The sequence below is a fragment of the Lepisosteus platostomus genome, chromosome 5 (assembly GCF_059453375.1).
Source record: "Lepisosteus platostomus isolate fLepPlt1 chromosome 5, fLepPlt1.hap1, whole genome shotgun sequence".
Classification (NCBI taxonomy): domain Eukaryota; kingdom Metazoa; phylum Chordata; class Actinopteri; order Semionotiformes; family Lepisosteidae; genus Lepisosteus; species Lepisosteus platostomus.
Genome location: NC_142615.1, coordinates 15,347,109 through 15,367,057, shown reverse-complemented (window position 1 = coordinate 15,367,057; position 19,949 = coordinate 15,347,109). Strand labels below are relative to the sequence as shown.

At 46.2% G+C, this 19,949-nt stretch overlaps 2 non-coding genes and 1 pseudogene across 2 annotated transcripts; all 3 read right to left on the bottom strand.

The window, feature by feature from the left end:
* Positions 1-1,737: 1,737 nt before the first annotated feature.
* Positions 1,738-1,809, bottom strand: trnap-agg (transfer RNA proline (anticodon AGG)). Its single transcript has one exon. It is a non-coding gene; the product is annotated as a tRNA-Pro (tRNA).
* A 12,106-nt stretch (positions 1,810-13,915) lies between these two features.
* Positions 13,916-14,034, bottom strand: LOC148664005 (5S ribosomal RNA; annotated as a pseudogene).
* Positions 14,035-15,677: 1,643 nt separating this feature from the next.
* Positions 15,678-15,796, bottom strand: LOC148664004 (5S ribosomal RNA). The gene has a single exon (XR_015938414.1). It is a non-coding gene; the product is annotated as a 5S ribosomal RNA (ribosomal RNA).
* Positions 15,797-19,949: the final 4,153 nt, after the last annotated feature.

The following is a 19,949-nucleotide window of genomic DNA, read 5'->3' as shown; positions in this document are numbered from 1 at the left end:
TTCATCTTCTCTCTGGCTTAAGCGTCACTCCGCCCCTCTCTCTTGACATTTCATGTCAGCATGTCAGAAGTCCGAGTGACATTTTTAATGGCTGAGTGAGGGCACGATGCTGAAGCAGAGAGGCCACTTCAGCCACAGAGACTTGTGCTAGGTGAGATCTGAAAGACGGACTCGCAACAGAAACAGACCAAAAATGTATCGGTGAGATCAAAAGGCAAATGCAACATTCAGCAGAGGGCGTCTAAAGATTAGGGAACGGGCGACTGAAATCCATGTGAGGCAAACTTTCCGGTGTGTGTACTGCAGCTGGGCTTGTTGGCGTAATTGGTAGTGCGTCAGTCTCGTCATCTGAAGGGCCTGAGTTTGATCCTCACACGGGGCAGGGCTGCTTCCTCTCTTGCTCTTTTCAAACACTTGCGGCAACTGTTCGCTCATAACCACGTCTGGAATGCGTGACCTTTACACGGGCGAGAAGCAACGCCGCATCCCTTTTCTAAAGAACATTCACATTCAGAAATAAGTCAAGAAATTTGCCATTACTTTCGCTCGCACTGCTGTCAGCCTGCCCATGTTGCCAAAGAAAGATTCACTCGGCGTCAACATGACAGAACAGCGATCACTTGAAAACAATGTTCCACACTCCGTAAGCAAGAACTTCAGTGTTTGCAGTCACCCGATATGCCGATAGTCAAAGGAGCGCAAAACACGAAGCGTCAAAAGACAAGATGAGTTGATGGAAAGAGCGTTGAATTGATGAGCACAAAAGTTCAGCTCGTACAATAGGCAACGAAGGTCTCAGCGTCGTCATCGCACTTGAAAGGACTGCCTTGCAGACCAAGGGCAGTGGGCGGTGCCCGGTAAGAGGGGCAGAGGCGGTAAGACATGATGCCGAGACGCATGAAGCGAGGGGGATTAGCTCAAATGGTAGAGCGCTCGCTTAGCATGCAAGAGGTAGCGGGATCGATGCCCGCATCCTCCAGGTCTGAGTTTGGATCTCCGGAAGCCCGGTGCTCTTGTTTAGCTTCTGCGACTTCTGACAGGTGCTCCTCCGTTGCGGAGAGAATGTCCTTCAGTTGTCAAGCGTTGAAGGGCCACACCTCCTTCCCAACCTCAGTCTGCACTGAGTGCGTCTCCGGCATTTTCTCGTCCAATTTGTCAGCTTAGCAAGTGAAAAGTATATCCGAGTGAAAACAGTGCTGATAATACTCTCACGAATTGTTAGAAGACGTGCTTTTGATCATCGATTGCTTAACAATCACATTCGTTCGACTTGAGCCATCAAGCTCGTAGTTTTCCTTCAAATCTTGAAAGCTCTCAGTGAGAACATCATAGGCTGCAGGACGCCCCGTAACTTGATTACTTCAACAGAAAGAAGAGCAGACAGCTCGACAAATATGTGAGGCGCAGAGAGCGCAAGGCGAGCCGCACACGTTTCGGTGGCTGAGAGAGGGCAGTTTTTGCTTCTGCATTTCCCAAGTAAGGACGCATGACAACAAGCGATCGCGGTGCTCATCTACGACACAGTGGTGATGAGTTTTCAGTACGTGTTCTTTTGAACGAGCAATGAGGTTGCCGCCTTGGACAGCTGACTGCACGCTCTCATTGTGCCACGTGATGAGAATTCACCAGGCTCGTTCAGTCATTAGTCACATTCCATCGTTTGCCATAAGCAGACGCTGCGAAGTGATGTGGATATCAGTTCCCAGTCTTGTGGAAGAGGAGGAAAAGAGCACACGAGGGCTCGTCCGGGAGTTGAACCCGGGACCTCTCGCACCCTAAGCGAGAATCATACCACTAGACCAACGAGCCACAGCAGCACTTTCCATTTCAATCTGTCAGCGAGCTTGAGGATGGGGAGAGGCGCCATTCGCTCGTCCAGTCAGACCTTCATCAATAAGTCAAGAAAGCTGCAATTACACGACTGCCTTGCAGACGAAGGGCAGTGAACTGTGCCCGGTAAGAGGGGAACAAGCGGCACTAGGTGACGCCGAGGCATAAGTCCCAGCGAGGGGGGTTGGCTTGTATGGTACAGCGCTTGCTTTGCATGTGGGAGATAGCAGGATCAATTCCCGCATCCTCCAGGTGTGTGCTTAGAGCTTGATGTGCCGAAAGGCGTCCTTTAGCCTGTGGTCCCGCCTTACATGGAGAGCATCGTGCAGCTGTCAAGCGTTTCGCAGCCACGCCCCCTTTTCATCTTCTCTCTGGCTTAAGCGTCACTCCGCCCCTCTCTCTTGACATTTCATGTCAGCATGTCAGAAGTCCGAGTGACATTTTTAATGGCTGAGTGAGGGCACGATGCTGAAGCAGAGAGGCCACTTCAGCCACAGAGACTTGTGCTAGGTGAGATCTGAAAGACGGACTCGCAACAGAAACAGACCAAAAATGTATCGGTGAGATCAAAAGGCAAATGCAACATTCAGCAGAGGGCGTCTAAAGATTAGGGAACGGGCGACTGAAATCCATGTGAGGCAAACTTTCCGGTGTGTGTACTGCAGCTGGGCTTGTTGGCGTAATTGGTAGTGCGTCAGTCTCGTCATCTGAAGGGCCTGAGTTTGATCCTCACACGGGGCAGGGCTGCTTCCTCTCTTGCTCTTTTCAAACACTTGCGGCAACTGTTCGCTCATAACCACGTCTGGAATGCGTGACCTTTACACGGGCGAGAAGCAACGCCGCATCCCTTTTCTAAAGAACATTCACATTCAGAAATAAGTCAAGAAATTTGCCATTACTTTCGCTCGCACTGCTGTCAGCCTGCCCATGTTGCCAAAGAAAGATTCACTCGGCGTCAACATGACAGAACAGCGATCACTTGAAAACAATGTTCCACACTCCGTAAGCAAGAACTTCAGTGTTTGCAGTCACCCGATATGCCGATAGTCAAAGGAGCGCAAAACACGAAGCGTCAAAAGACAAGATGAGTTGATGGAAAGAGCGTTGAATTGATGAGCACAAAAGTTCAGCTCGTACAATAGGCAACGAAGGTCCCGGCGTTGTCATCGCATTTGAAAGGACTGCCTTGCAGACTAAGGGCAGTTGGAGGTTGCTGTTTTGAGACGGAGGCATTGGGATGGTGGGCCGAGATCTATTCTTCTTAAGGAATTCTTCATCGTGAAAGATCGGTCCACAGGTCATCCAAAGAACTCAGGGAATCATGTGCTACTGAATGGAGTGAAGTGCTGAAACACATGACATGCCCCCTTGATCTCACGTGCTGCAACATGCACAGCTACCGTCCACACCAGGCAGTGGGGCTTCAGCAGAATTTGCTACGCCACCTGCAATTACATATCCAGCTGCACACATATACATGGCCCTTCTTTCGTTTTCAGGATCTCAAAAAAAAGCTTAGCTTGGTTTTCCTGCCACCTGATTGACCTCATCTCCCTCAGAATGTGCCCCGCCACATTCATTGCTGAAGCAGGACGGAGGCTAACGGACATGTCAGAACAGTGAGGTTCAACGATCTCTCCAAAATATTGTGGTTGTAGTGGAAGAGATATGTTTTAAATTGTACCTTGGTATTTCAAACTCTCTCTAGAATGTTATCCATTTCTATTTTATTTTGACAGGAACTGTTAAAAGGCTAATGACACTAGATGAAAAGAGAAAAAAGAAAACACAACGTTTCAGCCGTGGAGGCTTCTTCAGGTGTGAGGGCTCCACGGCTGAAATGTTGTATTTTCTTTCTTTTCTTTTAAGCATGGAATAGACCTATTACTTGTTCCTTTGCAGCCTACACATGGTGATGCAGCTCCCCACCTGAACTGCTAATGATACTAGATGCCTGGTAGTTTGTGGTACTTGGTTATCGTCTTATGTGTGCTCAAACTGCATATGTGTTGTAGCAGCGAGGCTTATTAATAAGAAAGAATTAAGTGTTCTGAGCCTTCCCAAATGAGGCCCCATCTCTGTTCATCTCTGTGGTGCAGCGGCCCAGCACTGAGCTTCGCCAATGTGATTCAGCTGCTTCCAGTGCCTTTATTGGAGTGCGCTGATGGACCGTGCTCTCTCTCCAGAGACCAGCACGCCTGTCATGGACGGAGCAGGAAAGGCGGCGCCACATTCTACAGCCCTCTCCACGCAATCGATGAAATCGGGCTACTGAAGTGGAGAAAATCGCCTCTCCAGAAAGTGCAAATATCATCTTGGAGACTATAAATCCTATTGCCGAAGGTCAGCCCTGTCTACCAGAGTAACCCTCCCACAGCGATGATCAGCTCGTCTCACACGCGAGAAGTTTCGGTTGGAAACAAGCGCCCCCTCTTCTCGCACGTTTTGCACGTTCGAGTAGTTTTAATGCGGCTCTTTCGTACACGGTGCTGATCTTTTGGAAAGCAGGAGGCAAAACCGAGTCGAACCCGGGCCGCCTGGGTAAAAACCAGGAACCCTAACCGCTAGACCATATGGCAGCGAACAGCCATGCTGTTCCCGGCATCATCCGAGCAAACTACGTAAATATGAGAAAACACGCAAGAGAGTTGTCACTCAGAGTGTCGAAGGGTCGATGTATACTGGGGCTCAGTTGAAATGCAACGTCAGGACTTTTCCAAATTATGTCACACGAAGAGAGCACAGCCTTTTCCACCCTGCCATGCGTGTATCGGTAACTCCCCGTGATCGTATAGTGGTCAGTACTTTGCGTTGTGGCCGCAACAACCCCGGTTCGAATCCAGGTCACGGCAGAATAGGGGCGTCTGCTTTTACTACTTGCACGAATGAAGGCAAAAAAAAGCCAATCGATGTGAACGAACGGCGCTTTACAGAGGAGTACTGCCTGACTGGATCGTTGATGAACGACAGAGGCCACTCCGACCTCTTCTCGGTTTTCTTTAATGACTTACTAAGGATCTTCTTCACATTCGCCCATGCAGGGGAAGCCAGTTACACCAAAGCAAACGCAGGAAAGTGCATTTCAAGCAGAGACCAGGAGGGACTTGTTTACACTGAGAGTGGGTGGAGAATGGAACAATGCGCCCAGCCCTGTTGCTGGAGCCGATTCTTGATGAGATTTTGGGCTCACTAAGAGGCCCCCTCTGGATGCTATTCTTTCTGTTGTTCTTGCAGGTCCTGCGCTGCTTTTGAGCCGACAGAGCTCGTCCTGGTCTGTCGGCACAGCCCAATTGCAAATGATCAGCTCCGCATACAGAAGGAACGTGCATTTGGTACAAGAGTGCATGAAGGCACCGGAAATACATTGGGAACAAATGACCGGTCGCTCAAGATCTCTGTGAAGTACAGGAGCTTGCAAGAAGCAGCTGTTTCCGCCCGGTCTCGAACTGGGGACCATTCGCATGTGAGGCGAACGTGATAACCACTACACTACGGAAACGGTTGTAAACCGTGCCCAGCGGCCCAGTGCTGAGCTTCGCCAATGAGATTCAGCTGCTTCCATTGCCTTTATTGGAGTGCGCTGATGGACCGTGCTCTCTCTCCAGAGACCAGTACGCCTGTACCGGGGTAAAGTTAGCTTGAAGTTCGAAAACGATTTTGGCATGCCTGTAGCGCTTTCGCGAAATCTCTTAGAGTTACAAAAACACATGCTTTGTGTATAAAATACATTGTGAATGCTTTCTCAGCCTTCACTTTGTCATTTTTATGACATTTTTTTGACCATGCTCACATTTTCTCTTGTCCATATCTTTGCAATAGAAGCACAGAACGGCTTCGAACCAAATGCATTTTAAAGACCACAACTTGTGGATATTTCAACAGCCTCTACACCAAACTATCAGTGAGCTAATCATCTTTTTTAAAACCTCCAGTTTTTCATCGATGCGTAATTACACACTAACTGGAACCCGGGGACTGCTGTGTGCACACGTTCACAACGCGAGAAATACTGTTCAATACGGTTTCGTGCGAAAAACCCATATATGACCATAGGAAGCAGAACAGCGCAGTCTCCAATTAGCCAGACTGTAAGCACGGGAATAAAGCTTTGTTTGATTTCTGAAACCCTTCCTTTACGTTCTATTTTCATTCAGGTGTGGTTCAACTATATTGACAATACTACTGACAGCAGGAAGTTTAAAATATTCTTTTCTCAGCAGCTTATTAAAAACAGCTCCCATGATGTTCAAACCGACTTTTTACACAGAACACTGACACAGCTTTGTGTTCTGAATCTCTTTTTCTCGTGCTTTTATTTAATGTGGCACAATGCACTGGTATAGGGGTATTTTGTTAACAAACCAATAGCATTTAAACCACAGCACCCACAATGCTGCAAGTAAGTGTTTTGCACACTAAGCAGGTCCTCTGACTTTTCCCAGCTTTGTTTTGGTTTTTTTAAGATAACAGTACAGGTAAGACACTGGGATAGGGGGGTCGTCTTCATGGCTCAATAGCATTTCAAATACAACAGCCACACTGCTGAAACCAAGTGTTTTACACACCAGTCTAGCCCCCTAACCTTATACAACCTTGCTGTGGCTGTGGCACCTTTCTTTATTTTTTTATGATTTTTTGAAGATAACACTACAGGTAATACACTGGGACAGGTGGGTCGTCTTCATGGCTCAATAGAATTTCAAATACAACAGCCACACTGCTGAAACTAAGTGTTTTACACACCACACAGGCCCCCTAACCTTATGCAACCTTGCTGTGGCTGTGGCCCCTTTCTTTATTTTTTTATGAGGTTTTCAATATGGCACCATTAGACAGGCGGTACATGGGGATAGGGGGGTGCTATTCACGAGTCAATAGCTCTTCAAGCACAACAGCCACAGTGCTGCAACCAGGTGTTTTACACCAGACATTTCACCTAACCTTATACAACCTCGCTTTGAGTTGTAGAACATTTCTTTATTTTTTTTTACTGTAATCAAGTGTTGTGCTCACTAGTCAGGCCTCCTGACCTTTCACAGTCATGCTTTGTTGTGTGCAACTTTAATTATCTTTTTAGGATTTTTTGAACATGGCAACTTCCACCGAGATGGGTGGGGGGTGTTGGGGTGCTCTTCAATAGCTTTTTCATCTATACACACAAATGGATGTAACCAAGACACTCAGAACCTGTCACGCAGGGGCTGACTGCTGAGGATAGGGATCCAATGCGGTGCCCTTGGTAGGGTTGGCGTGAGACACAGGCATAATCGGAGTAAACAGGCAGGGGTCCGAGTCCGGGAAGGCGTAGTACAGGCATAGGCACAGAATCGACAGGCGAAGGCGTAGTCGAGGTACTGGCAGGGGTCAGAGTCCGGGAAGGCGTAGAAGTTGCGTCGGTAGACAGAGGTGTAAACGAAGAGACAGGCTTGGGTCAGGATCCGAGAAAGCGTAAAACAGGCGAAGGTACAAAATCGAGTGGCTAAAGCGGTAGTCGGAAAAGCGGGGTCGAGGTCCAGGGGAGAAGTCGTAGTAAGGCAAAGGTGTAGTTAGTACATAAGCTCAGGGAGAGAATCTCAATCGTGAGCAATGACCGGGGGGCAGATGAGGGTTTAAGCAGAGGACTGATTGACACGTGCACGTTTGGTACGGGGAGAGCTCGTAGGATTGCGGGAGCGCTTGCCTGCGTGAGGGAGATTCGTGGCAAAACCAACAGAATCAACCTGAACTCACAGAAAAACAAGAATGCCCCCGAGACACCTTCACCCCCCCTGGACCACTCTGGTATCAACACCCCCAAACCCATCCATACCAGCTAACAAGACTCAGAATCAGTGCAACCCTCCAACCTGGACCAAGAGCAGGATGGGACAAGTACCTGCACCACACTACGCACCCCTCATCCAGACCAGCAGGACAGCCAGACCACAGACAGCACCATCATGTAACCCCCCTGTTCATTCCAACAGAAAAGCCGAACTGACCCCCACCAGCATGGCGACGCTGCAGCTCTGGTCACACCAGCAGGCCCAATGGGCTCAGAGCTGGGGGACATACAGATGCAGCCATTCAAAATGCGTGGATGATACCGCATTATTTTCCGGTACTCTGTACGCAGTCTACCGCAAGTTACCGGTAAATACCGCTAGTTACCATAAATTCTCCTATAATATGACAAGCAAAATAATAGTATCCTGAATTTCGGCAAGGTGGAGCTAATAAAGCTCAACCTCTCATGTTTGAGCTGTGGCCATCAAAGTCTTTAACGAAGATATTACTAATAGTACTAATAATGAATGACCTTGGACAAGCTGTAAGTGTAAACTCAAAGTATTGCCCTGGTCAACATTCTTTTTTTCATTGACCGTCTTTGTAAAAGTAACACCACAGCATTTCGCAATCACGCATTTGTTTCCAATCATGCAAAGTACAGTAATTTTTGAGAATCGATTCACCATGCCTTTCACATGCTCATAAAAGAGATTGATTTAGGAACATAGACATATTACTGTATGAAAACTGTACTGTATACAGTATGTATATGTATATTTAATGTCTTAACTGTGCCCGTTTAAGTATTGAATATTCATATCTAATTTTACCACTGAAGGGAAATCTTAGTAGCTGAGCATAAAAAGAATAGGAGCATACTGCAACGCGTGTGAAGGCCATAAACGATATTAATTTTGGAACATAAACATACAGTATATGGCTGGTCTCGGTACTTTAAAGAAAACATACACGAAACATGGTTTCATAATGACCAGAATCGGTCTTGAGATATTTTTAACTCGATTTACAGTATTTGAGAGGTATGTCTTAACACCGATACTACAGTACGTAAATACTGCTCACGTATATGTTTCTAGGTTTATATTATGCATTTCATACGGTCAAATTACTTTTGAGCAACTAATAAGAAGCGCGAAACGGTATGCCCAGGGCGTTTTAGTTTCGTTTTACTGGGACTCTGCTTTAACAATGTCGCCGTGGATTGATTAGAGATATCAAGTACATACAAGTCATTTTTTAAATGTTGTAGTTCGTCTTGTAAAAATGTTACAAGTACATCATCTATCAACAATTACACAGGTTCTGTTTCCATATTGCAGATTTTGGTTACGTAATATTATTTTCTAAATTTCACGTTGTGAATATATGATTTGGGCAAACAGAGCCGCAAAGAAGTACATTATGGGTTGTTGTTTTTTTTTTTTTGCAGTTTTATCTAGAACAAGCGATGCTTAAACCTTTGTCTGATTATTGTGAAAATATCCACACGACAGTTACAGTACCTAGGAGTTGACTTCAGTGATGTTGTACTGTGCTGTAAACTTGTTCTGTGCCTAGTCACATTATTTTATAGCGTTTTTATAGCGTTATCAAATCCGGTGGCGCTGTGTGTTAGTTTCTTGACTCCCATGTCACATGGTCTGTGATTGAAACCTGTGAAACCGGTTTAATTCGTCACAGCCAGCACTCCGGCAGAGAGGGGGTTGTACTCGTAAAGTAGAAGCAGGCGAGATTTCCAGCGAAAGACACCTCCCCCTCCCCCCCCACCCTCATACGATTCAAATTGTATTACAGCATTGTAATTACACATTGTAATTGTATTACACATCGTACACATGCTTAAAAGAGAAGAGAGAAAACGCAAGCCTTCTTCAGGTGTGAGGGTCTTCTGCTCAGAATGAAACGCTAAAATGTAATGTAGGCTCTGAATGGGTTCAATTATGATTTGGGCTTGATTAAGGTCGCTGCCTTTCATCTAAAACCCTACTTGAATCCTTCTAAACTAAAAATCAGTGTTAGTGAGTTCTAAATAAAGAGGTATCCAGGTAACAGTGAAACGGGCGGACTGGGGAGTCTGGGGAGATCGCCCGTTTTCCATGTAAATAGTTCCCTGGTTCCGCACCCCTTGGTGTTTCTCTCGCTCTCTCTCGGGTCACTTGATCATTAGCTCGAAAGATTTCAGTGCTTTGTGTATATTCTAATGGTAGTGGGGGCAGGGTGTGTGGGAACAGGTTTGGTTGAAATTGCATTGGAGATCTATGTTCTTCACACCTGAAACATTTTCTCTGAAAGCATTTTCTTCGCAGTTTAACCGATCTTGTTACAGCATGTTACAGTTTACTATTATTAACCATATAAATTTTAAGTGCTTAATGCCATTTTTTGACCAGGCACGAATATTCTTAAGTCCATATCTTCGCAAGGGAATCAGTGCGAATTGCAATACTAATTAAATTAAAACTACTAACTACTAACTAATACTAGCTAATTAAAACAAACCAGAAACGTGTTGTTCTGTCTAATGACATTACAAGTGGAAAGATTACAGATTTTAATCGTCTTTAATTTTGTTACGTTATACATTTTAGAAACGTTTCATCCATACAAACACCACAAAACTATTTTCGATTGTATTTCTGAATAGTATGTTACACTTAGTTCACTGTTTTAAATACATCTAATTAAGAAAGTTAGGTGTTAGCATAAACTATTAGCAATCAATAATATTAAATTTAGCACTGTAATAAGCTGTTGCACTTTCCCCCGCATCTTGTAAAAATATATTTTCATTGTTCAAATGTACATTAAGTCTGACTATCATATAATATGTTAAAAACAAAACTAAAGAAAAAATAGGGTTAAATATAATTCAAAATATTTTTCTAACAATGTTAAAATAAAATGTATTAACTAAGGAGTAGGATGGCACAGTTGTTAGTATGTTTTTTGTTTTGTTTCTTTTTCATAAATACAACAGTAGTACCTGATGTCTCAGTGGCTTTCAAAATTAAATTATGCATGCAAACCTGTGAACTAGAAAGATAACTAAGATATCCATCCATTTATAATGGTGGCGAAGTGGTTAGCATTGCTATCTTGCAGCACTGGGGTCCTAGGTTCAATTCCTGCCATCCTGTGTGTGGGGGGTTTACATGTTCTCTCCGGGTTACATGGTTTTTCTCCATATGTGTGATATGACTCCCTCTCGCACTCCAAAACATACTGGTAAGTTAATTGGTTTATGGGAAAACTGGCCCTGGTGTGTGTGTGTTTGTGTCTGTCTGTCCTGTGATGGACTGGCGCTATGTCCAGGGTGTATTCTGCCTTGTGTCCGTTGCTTACTGGGATAGGCTCCAAATCCTCTGTACTGGATAAAGAGATTAGAAATGGATGGAAGTAAAGGCACTGTGTGGATGGAACTATACACAGTGTTAGAAACCCACTATGAAATGGCAGAATCTCACTGGGAATAAAATATCTTATAGTGCTGGCTTAAGGAAACAGCCTTTCCACCTCTCTTGCACATCAGTATCCATACCTAGTTATTTAAACAAATTGCCTCTGATTATAAACATCTTAATATGCTGGCTCTGTGGATCCGCATCAGCTATGTTTGCCCATTCCTTCAATTCATGTGCATCCAACACACAGTTCAATGCCAGCAACTACACATCATCTAAAATACAATCCTTATTTCAGTATCTATGTAAACATATAGTCTGTTAACTTCATCATCTTCATCAAAAGTATGCCTAACCCCATTAGGAAGTGTTCTTGTTATAAGTGTATTCCTCAGCTTTCCCCAAATTATCTTCTTCTTGCCAACATCTCTAGTCTTTTATCCTGCAATAACTCAGCCAACACTTAAATCTCCAAAAGCTGCTTGTGTTAATTTATTTAAATCACAAATATCATGTGTAAATACTGGCCATGTAATACTCTGCATTGTGGGATCATAGTTTATTTTAAAGGGAACTAGAGAAACTAAGAACTAGAGAAATCAAGAAAGGCTTTTTTTCTAGAATTAATAAATGCACATCCTGTTCACTGGGGAAATTAAATCCACACTGAGCAATCTTCAATATGTTCAGAATATGACAGCAAGAATCCTATCAGGGATGCATTATACCTGTTTTCAAGTCCTTGCACTGGTTACCTATCAGATTTCGAGTCAACTTCAAAATCCTTATCCTCCTTATATACTGTCCTACAATTGTTATTATTGATCACCGAATTATTGTACTTGACATGACTTCATTCAGCCTTTCCTGAACGTCTATGACAGGCAGAGAGAGTGCTGTTTCTGGTGCGATCTTTTGCAGCTGACATTTCACTATTTTAAACGAACAAGAAATTAGATTGCTCATAAATCAGTTATTCTATATAAACACAGCGTAATTGCCGTCCGAAAATCCTCTTTTTCTTTTCTCGTTTTAGAGACCTTGATCGAAACTGATTTTAGATGTCAGAAAGGATTTATTTTCTCTGTATTTCCTACATTGCTTTGTCGAGATTTTAACTTTATATCTAACTTTATATCTAGGCTCAAATTTCAACTATAAATCGTACAGTAATTAATAGCAGTAAATACTGATGTTTTGCGCCCTCTTACCACAAAAATATATGTTTTGTAGTTGGGATTAACTTTATTTCGTACGCGTAGCTACTCCGATTCGGACACCGAACAGTTAAAGATGGCGGCAAATCAGACACCCAGAGAAGGGGGGGGGGGCGTCTTCTCGCCTCCATAACTAAAATGCCAAATAGGACTGTCTTAAGCGACATACACAGTCGTGTAACTGACAGTTTGAGGTAGCCTATCGTGTAAATTTCACTTTGTTGCTGATAGGTTAAGCTTTCGAAACTCTGCCCCAAAGTCATGTGACTAATTTTTCGCCCTGTTTCGTTGGTTAAACGCAATGATCACAAGCACCACCATGGTAACTGGGATGTGTAGTTTTTAATTCCATTTGAATTATAACTGTACGTACTGTCTTCATATTTGGCCAGGGCTTAAAAGAGAAGGCGCGCCAAAAAAATTTGGTGCCGTCGTCTCCGCTTTAAAGGTACCCCCGTGCTGGAAGAATTTGACCTTGGAATGTTTGCCCAGCGTAGTTATAGTGGACATAAAAACAAGAGTTCGCTGGCATTATATCCTAGAAGACACAGACCGGCGCCAGACCGGTAAATGCTTGATGAACTAGGGATTGGACAGTTTCCAAGTGCTTGTACAATCGATGGAAATGTTCAAATAAATGTGCAAAAGAAATATACAAAATAATCATTTATTTCTTTATCATATTGGCTAGCTAATGTCCTCTCTTTGCTAGTTAGTGGCTGTGTTTCTGCGTTGGGTAGCAACGGTTGACTGTTCTCAGGCGGAAGATGTAAACAGCTTAATTTTCGTGTTAAATAATTTTTAAAAATTAAAATTCATTCTATACAGCAATCACATGTTTGGGTACCGTTTCATAAAACTTTCATGCTTAAAATGTTTAGGGAGAAATGGAAGACTGGTGTGTATTTTTTCTTTAAACTATCAAGACCAGCCATACACAGTACAGTTTATGTACATACAGTAATGTTTATGTTCCTAAATTAATATCGTTTATGACCTTCAGATGCGTTATGCTCCTCTTCTTTTTATGCTCAGCTACTAAAATTTCCCTTTAGTGGTAAAATTCCATATAAATATTCAAAACTAAGCGTATTGAAACGTGCACAGTAAAGACATTAAATGATTAAATCTTTTCACTACCAACCAATGCACCACGAGTGCCCCTGTCGGTCATTTTGGCCAGCCAATCACTTACCGCGGTGCCCTACGGTGCCCTGCGGGTTGGTTACTGAACCGCGGGTTTTTAACGCTCATTTTGAATGGCTGCATCTGTATTTCACTTCAGCCTTTCACTCTTGCTTCCTTCCAATGAGGACGGAGCTGCGGGAGAAAGGGCGCTATAGAGGATCGCTGTGGAGAGCTGCTGCTGTGCTTTGACATCTGAGCTCTGTGGAAAATGATCTCAATACAATTCTGAAAAACGTGACTCCCCGAACGCCACCCGAACAAGTCTCCACAGACGAAGCGCTGTGTCTCTTTTCAGCTGGCGATAAACCTTTCCTCGATCCTTTGCGGACTTGTAAAATTGTTCATGATCAGAATAAAAAACGCTCACGCTAATACACAAGCACCAGTATCTCGCCAAAGCTGACAAATAAACAGACCGACAAGCCGCACTGCACGTGTGAACAGGGGAATGAGCGAGCGAACGGGGATAGGGCGCCTCCTGTGCTTAAAAGCTTACAGCACCTGGTATTCCCAGGAGATCTCCCATCCAAGTACTAACCAGGCCCATCCCTGTTTAGCTTCCGAGATCAGACGAGATCAGGCGTGCTCAAGGGGATGTGGCCGTAAGCGAGAGCAAGGCTCGCTGGCACCCTTCTTATAGAGAGGACAGCTCTGTCACCTCTTTTACGACGCATCTTTTTTTCCCTTGCGTTTTTCTCTTCTTACCACGTTCTCTCTCTTCACTGCCTTCGTTCCGCTCTATTTCACTTCAGCCTTTCACTCTTGCTTCCTTCCAATGAGGACGGAGCTGCGGGAGAAAGGGCGCTATAGAGGATCGCTGTGGAGAGCTGCTGCTGTGCTTTGACATCTGAGCTCTGTGGAAAACGATCTCAATACAATTCTGAAAAACGCGACTCCCAGAACGCCAGCCGAACAAGTCTCCACAGCCGAAGCGCTGTGTCTCTTTTCAGCTGGCGATAAACCTTTCCTCGATCCTTTGCGGACTTGTAAAACTGTTCCTGATCAGAATAAAAAACGCTCACGCTAATACACAAGCACCACAGAGATGGAGGGTGAGATGGGGCCTCATTTAGGACAGCATACCACCGCTTAATTCTGTCTTATTAACAAGCATTGCCGCTACAACGGCATCTCTCCTGTCAAACTTCCTCCTGACGTGTTTGACAGGATCTGGGCCGTGGTGAACAGTGGGAAAGACGCCCTGTGGAGAGTGAGGACCATGGGGCTGTTCAAAGGCATCGAGGTCCCAGTCAAGGCAGCAGGTAGCCTGGCCCTGTTCATCACCCGAGAGAACTATTACCTCAGAGATCTGTGGAGAGAAAGGAGGGAGGAAGCAGAAAATCTGTGGGAAATAGAGAGCATAGGTCAATATCTCAAGAAACTGTGAAAAACATTATCATGTTTAAGTAAAGAATGTGATTTACACCAGAAAAAAAGAAATTGTTGCTATGTAACTGGTACCATGTCAAAATGTAATGAGATGTGATCATATATACTGTTTTAAGTATGTATATTAATGTAAAGCTTTCTAATTTGTGATGTCCTGTATTTTTTTGTGAACTTTTAAAAGTTCTTAAAAAATCGATTCACCCAGGGCGAGGCTCTACTGCATAATTTCTGGTAGTGGGGGACTGCGTTCGCGCTCTCCCCTGATGTGCTTGGTCCAATATCAGATACGGAAGAGTTACGACACCACGTGCTGCGATAGGATCCCAGTTCGAAAGCCACTGCTGGTTCCCGGTTTCTTTTAGTTAGAGGTCCAGAGAAGCATTTCAAGCTGGTTACACTACTTCTTCCGGACATTCATTCCCTTTTCAAAGTCAGTTGTTTTGCTGTAGTCTGCATTATTAAGGCCAATTTATTTGGTCATGGGGGCCTCGGTACTGTATGCTAATTCTCAAGACAGTTTCACCCATTTTCTGATTGCTAGGTTCTGTACCAGTGCAGACATGTCAAACAGTGAATGGCTGTACCTCTATTGTATCTGTGCTCAATGAATGAAATCAGTAATAAATGAATATATGTATAGTTATACGAAAAACAAGTGGTTTATCGACTCATCTTCATTTGCAGATTTAGAGGCAGCTTCGATATTCGTTTTACAAACGGGTTTTTTTTTATATGGGTCACACACATGCCATAGCAACAAAACATTTCTAGAGATGAGGCTATAGATCACCTTTCCATCCTCCAGGTTTTCCTCCCAAAGCCTACGGCACCAACGGCGATCCCTGCTGGCCAAGAGAGCAAAAGCTTGCAGCACCTGGTATTCCCAGGAAGTCTCCCATCCAAGTACTAACCAGGCCCAACCCTGCTTAGCTTCCAAGATCAGATGAGATCAGGCACATTCAGGGTGGTGTGGCCACAAGGAAAAGCCATCGTGCCTAACTCGCTACTTGAAGCTGTGTGTGGCTGGGGCTCTGTGCCCCCCGAGCAGGACTGAAGGATCGTTCGTGTGCAACTCTTTGGAAAGGAGCCTCTTTCCAAATCGCATTGCGTACCTGGATGTTGGCGAATGTGCTCCCTTGTGTTGGCTTGTCCCGCACTTGAGGAGAACAAACAAACTGCACGGAGGAGCACAAGGCAAGTCTTCACAAGACAAAAACCTCCAGTGCACAGCACTCTGAAAACATTTCTGGGCTGTCGCGTGTTTATTTCAGCACATAAAGCGCACCAGTCCAACACGTCGGCCGGGCACATGGCGCCTCCGCACTCTTGTGGCCTTGCGGCGTCAGAGCAAGAGGCTCCTTCTCGCTGCCTTTCCGCTGTGTTGCAGAGCCCCGAGAGGGAACCTGGAGCGCACACTTTGTGGGGGGCGGGGGACCGCGTTCGCGCTCTGCCCCCTGTCTCTTGCGCGAGTACTAAATCTCACGGCGCCAGCCAGCAGCCAGGAGACAAGTACAATATCGCGGGACAGGGGGGCCTCGTCATTGATTGTTACATATGAGACGGGGATTAGGAGGAGACCCCGACTGATTGGTAAAGGGGAACACTAACACCAGAGAGACACCCCCGGAGTCTCTTTTTGAGAGACGCCCTGGTATTTCTTAATGGCCAAGGAGGGTCGGGACCTGGGTTTTATGCCTCCCCCGAAGGACGGCGCCTGTTTGTGCAGCAGAGTGTCGCCATCAGGATGCTGGGGCATAAGAAAGCCACACAGACCGCAGGGTGAGTGCTCCCTACTGGTCCCAGTCACACCTCTTGTAGGAGCAGCAGCAACCTGAGCTTTTCTGGGGGGAATCTCCCATCCGGGTGCCGGCTAGGCTCACACCTGCTGGGTTGCCGTGGGTGAGCCCAGTCGAGAGTCGCAGGGTGAGATCTAGTCACCGGGGAGAAACGATACAAGCGAAGGATTACTCGGCTCCCAGCACTTGAAAAGACCGACAAATGACTCGTTCCCGCCGGAGCTGAATGTACCTGCATGTGTCGTGTCGTCTACTTCCCCCGCCCCGCTGTGTTTGCTGTATTGTCTTAGAAGCTGGCCCCCGAGACGAGACGGGCTGTTCCTGTGCCCCAATTAACACTTTACAGGTGCCATTCCCCGGCATTGTGGCCATTGTCGGTGGTCACACGCGATAAGATAAGGTGGAGGAGAGCGGGGCATGCCCAGCGCCAGACATTCAAGGAGGGGGCTGTGCGAGGTGAGGTGAGGTGCGACACGCCGGAGCCCCGACGCTGCTAATGCGGAGCACTTGTTGAACTGGCATTGAAAGGACATGTGCGCACGGAGCGAGCCTTCCCTGCGGCGGAGCGTGGAAACTTTCTCCCCGCGCTGCAGGAGTTGTGTGCGCTGCAGCGGTGCCGAGAGAACAGCACAGAAGGCAGCAGTCTCTGGAGAGCGGGTAAGAGACGGAGCCTTGTGGGCAGGCGAGCAGGCCCATTTTTTGGAAATTGCTTAAAAGGCTCCGGTGTTTGTTCGGTGTGTGGCAGGCACACGACGCAAGCTTGCGTAGCGATTTGTGGGTCTGGTGTTATGCAAATGAGGCCAAATTGCATCCCGGGACATGCTGCGAATGCGCATTGGCGACTGCAGATGTGTAGGAAACGGCGCGCTCGTTTTCTCGTTTTGCCCACCCTTTTGAGTGTTAGTGTGGCGTGTGAGTGTGCGAAAGAGTGGGCCCAGCAGGAGGCAGTGGCTTGCGGGGCGAGTAGCTGGCCTAGGCTGCGCGCTTTGTGCTGTGGCTGTGGGCCGCTTGCAGGGCCTTATATAACTTATACTTACCTGGCAGGGGAGATACCTTGATCATCCTGTAGGTGGAGTAGTTGGATTGTTTTCTTGTTTTGTGGAAGCAGTGTTTGTTTTGCAGTTTACGAAATGGCAACTTTTGGATCCCGCAAGAATGCTGTGCGTTTTGAGCTTTTGGATGACCTCTTCATGGATCGCATGCAGTTCAGCAGAAAAGTGTTGCAGAAGGAACTTGGCTTTGAACCTCGGCACTTGGATTTCATCTTCGCTCTCCCAGGTCAGAAAGCATTTGAGGTTGTTTTTGCTACCTATTCTCTGTTTGAACGATGTGTGGATGTGTTTGAGGCAAAAAGAGGGAAAGTTCCTGCCCTTGAGAAGATCAACTTGCAGCCTCTGACACAGAGAGAGAGGAAAACGGTGCATGTTGTTATGTTCTCGGATCTGGCAAAGACGGAGGACATTCACACCTGGCTTAACCAGTACTGCACTGTCCACCATGGAACTGAGGTTAGAGATGTTGACAGTATAAAAACAGGAGCAAGGAAATTCGAGGTTCGTTTGCTACCGGACAATGTAAATGGAGGCTTAAGGCACCTGCCCTCTACAATCCGGCTGGGCGCCTGCAATGGCTATGTTTTTTATGTGGGACAACCAAAGGTGTGTCAGCGCTGTGGTGCTGTGGGACACCTGGCATCGTCCTGCACTGTGAAATGCTGCATGACCTGTGGCAAACAGGGACATTTAGCCTCTGACTGTTCAATGCTGCCAAATTGCAATTTATGTGGCTTGGAAGGACACGTTTTTAAGAACTGCCCTCACGCCTACGCCAATAAACTCAAAATGAGAAAGGATGAGGCAGTGCTTGTTTCAGCCAAACCGGCCTGAAAATCCAAAGCAAATAACAAGTCAAACAAAGAACCCTTGTTGGACAAAGACTCTCAGCCTCCAGCCAGGATCAGTCCTGCTGTGGCTCCGGGGCCGGTGGAAGAGAAATCCACTACGCCCCCACAACTGCAGACTGCACCAGACAAGCACGAGGGTTTGAAAACCCCCGAGAACAGCGAGGACCCCTCCCCCACTCCTGCTCCTCAGAACGAGGGCCAGTGTGGGGCCTCCCGGTGGAGCGGGTCCAGCCAGTCCATCACGGAGGATCTGCAGCAGCTGGTGGGTGAGGGGGAAGAGGAGACTGGTGCATCGGCTGCACCCCTTTCCCCTCAGTGCTCCCAGGAGCTGGACTTGAGGAAAAGGAAAAATGACTCTGTTTTCTGCCCGAGCGAGGAGGAAGGAGAGCATGGTGATGGGGACAGCTGGAACCCCTCCACCCCTCCCTCTACCCCCTTCCCTGAAATGGACTCCGTGAACGCTATTACTGCTGCCACCCTGATGAAGGCTCATTCAGAGGATGGCTGGCAGGAAATTGGTAAGAAGAAAAAGAAAAAGAAGTAAATCAAGAGAGGTATAAAAGCTTTGAAGATAGGTGGGATAAAGGGCCTTCTGATTGGTCAGGGGACAATAACAACAGAACCTCTGGCGTGGCCATTCTTTTCAAAGGATGGGCATTCAAATTGAAAAGTATTCAGAGGGTCATAGATGGCAGGTTGCTGTGTGTGGATGTGGAATGGGGGACCGTTAACCTGCGTCTAATCAATGTGTATTGTCCTACTGACGTTGGAGGAAGGGTGGAGCTACTCAAAGCACTCTCTCCCCTATTGTTATGTAGCACAGACGTGATAGTGGGAGGGGATTTTAATTGTATCTTAGAGCACACAGATAGGCAGTCTAGCTCTCCGATAAAATTGGATTCCAGCTCACTGGCCCTGCAAAACTTAGTTCAAGACTTTAAACTCTCAGACACATATAGATGTATATATCCCACAATAGCAGGATATACATGGTCAGGGAGGAATAGCAGCTCCAGAATTGACTATTGCTTTGTCTCAGAGAGAGTGAAAGTTGTTGGGGTCACTCTTCAGCCTGTCTTCTTCTCAGATCATCAGGCTTTAGGGTGTAGAGTGGAACTCCAGGGCGGGACTGTCTTTGGCCCAGGCCTCTGGAAACTCAACACAAAGCTGCTAGAGAATGAGGGGGTAGTATCCCGCTACAAGGAGAAACTATCACAGTGGCTGTCCTTGCAGTGTCTGTACGAGTCAGTAGGAGAGTGGTGGGAGGAGGTGAAGGTGAGGACAAAGGCCTTTTTCATGGCTGAGGGAAGGAAGGCTGCTGCCAGACGGAGAAGAGTGCTAGCCAGGAAACAGAGGCAGCTGCAGCGTCTCTACACAAGACAGTGGCTTCGATGTGCTCGAGGATATCACCCTTTTAAAAAAGGATGTCCGGAGC